Source organism: Poromitra crassiceps, assembly GCF_964638095.1.
Source record: "Poromitra crassiceps genome assembly, chromosome: 4".
In the NCBI taxonomy this organism is placed as follows: Eukaryota; Metazoa; Chordata; class Actinopteri; order Beryciformes; family Melamphaidae; genus Poromitra; species Poromitra crassiceps.
In genome coordinates, this window is record NC_139626.1 from 52822929 (window position 1) to 52825428 (window position 2500).

The 2500-nt window shown below is 46.9% G+C and overlaps 1 protein-coding gene across 1 annotated transcript in view; it reads left to right on the plus strand.

Moving 5' to 3' along the window:
• The window catches only part of LOC310775837 (slit homolog 1 protein-like), a gene marked incomplete at both ends in the record, with an annotated part of 171414 nt that overhangs the window by 72056 nt on the left and 96858 nt on the right, over positions 1–2500 (plus strand). The window lies entirely within an intron of this gene.

Below are 2500 nucleotides of genomic sequence, written 5' to 3' on the forward strand. Positions count from 1 at the left end.
CTCCCTGTCTCTCTCTCAATTTCAATTACATTTTTCAATTCAAAGGGCTTTATTGGCATGAATAAGGTGCATCTTACATGGCCAAAGCATACATTAGCAACACTTAGCAATTACAAAGCATCAAAAACAGAAAACAAGACATTTTGTTACCCAGTATCATCTCTCTCTCTCTAACCACTTTTACACAGAGATCCTACACAGAACCAAACACCCGTGCCATATTTCCACCCCGGAAATGTGCTTTCAGATAGCATGCACCCCTCCTGGAGTGTGCTTTCAGATAGCAGCACTCCTCCTGGAGTGTGCTTTCAGATAGCAGCACTCCTCCTGGAGTGTGCTTTCAGATAGCAGCACCCCTCCTGGAGTGTGCTTTCAGATAGCAGCACCCCTCCTGGAGTGTGCTTTCAGATAGCAGCACTCCTCCACCCCGGAGTGTGCTTTCAGATAGCAGCACCCCGGAGTGTGCTTTCAGATAGCAGCACTCCTCCTGGAGTGTGCTTTCAGATAGCAGCACCCCTCCTGGAGTGTGCTTTCAGATAGCAGCACCCCTCCTGGAGTGTGCTTTCAGAGAGCAGCACTCCTCCTGGAGTGTGCTTTCAGATAGCAGCACCCCTCCTGGAGTGTGCTTTCAGATAGCAGCACCCCTCCTGGAGTGTGCTTTCAGAGAGCAGCACTCCTCCTGGAGTGTGCTTTCAGATAGCAGCACCCCTCCTGGAGTGTGCTTTCAGAGAGCAGCACTCCTCCACCCCGGAGTGTGCTTTCAGATAGCAGCACCCCTCCTGGAGTGTGCTTTCAGATAGCACCCCTCCTGGAGTGTGCTTTCAGATAGCAGCACTCTGGAGTGTGCTTTCAGAGAGCAGCACTCCTCCTGGAGTGTACTTTCAGATAGCAGCACTCCTCCTGGAGTGTGCTTTCAGATAGCAGCACTCCTCCTGGAGTCCTCCTGGAGTGTGCTTTCAGATAGCAGCACCCCTCCTGGAGTGTGCTTTCAGAGAGCAGCACTCCTCCTGGAGTGTGCTTTCAGAGAGCAGCACTCCTCCTGGAGTGTACTTTCAGATAGCAGCACTCCTCCTGGAGTGTGCTTTCAGATAGCAGCACTCCTCCTGGAGTCCTCCTGGAGTGTGCTTTCAGAGAGCACGCACCCCTCCCAGATTGAAATGAGATGTGAACCACCATGGGCGCTGAGTTTCCGCTATTATAATTAATCAAAGTCCGACAAATTAAAATGATGCTGGTCATCATGTCCGGTGAAAAAAGTACAATTTGAGTTGTAGCCTATTAAAATAGGCTCAAATTACATTTCCACCCAGCTCCTCCTATGAAGTAGACTCAGCTCTCAGTCTTAATCCGTTTCACTACTGTAAGACTGAGAATATTACTATTTAAATCTTTTCATAATGTTAAGTGGTGCTGAGGGAAGCCTTGCATCGGAGAGCCAATCATGAGTGTTGTGGGCGGGCCTGCTTTCTGGGAGCAGTGATGCTCATGCAGAACCGGTGCTGTCGCGTTTGCGGAGAAACATATTAATCACTTAGAAACAAACATAACCTGTTAATAGGACGTGTTTCATCCGGCCCCGGTGGCTAGAGGTCTTTCCCCCAGCGATAAGCCCGACTCCCGAGGCTACGTTAAGGGCCTGCTGATGACTCACAGTAGCAAGCGGACCACTTCCGGGTAGGAAAAATTATTGTAAAATAAACAACAGGTATAAACTCTCTTTGCAGCATATCAGTGTCTTGCTCTATATTGGAACTATGAAACATTGCATTGCCGCTACCAAATAAAATTCTAATAGTAAATGTAGGCATGTCTGCTGCCGGCCGTTCTCGCCGGGCTCAATGAACCAGATTTGGAACAGTAAATTCCCAGACGTTTGGTGGTTAGGTGGCGCTGTTGGCGCCGCTCACCAAACGTCTGGAAACCGAGACTACCTATGAAGTAGCCTAAATGAATATTACGATGTGTAGGTTATAGTGTAGGCTACTGTATGAGAGGGCTGCTGCGATTTGCGATCAAATCGTATATTGACCATTGAAGGGAGTGATCGCCAATTGGCTTTTCTACAGCGATATTTAAGGTGATTTTAACTAATTTACTATCATAAGATGGTTATAGAAATAATATCTAGAAGCTGCGCCCTAACTGTACACTTAGAGATTAATCAGCACGCTTAACGTTATGGCACTCTCTCATCTCTGCTCCTCTCCTGTTTCCTTAACGAGCACGCTGTCAAGTCAGCCAGAATGTAACAGTATCTTCCGCAGCAGGCTTTCAAAATTAAATGTAACGTTAAACTTAATATACATTTTCAGTAATGCTTTAGACTAGTTTCACTCCATATGTAATTGTAACATCACAACCAGTCTTTTTGGCGTGTAAGCTACTTCATGGAGGTTCCCCCGAGTGATTTACGTTTATTTTGCACTCCGTGCCTTTATTTTGAAGGCTATAAACGGAAGTGGTTGTGTTGTTTTCCATTTTAGTTTGACTTCAGCCTGAG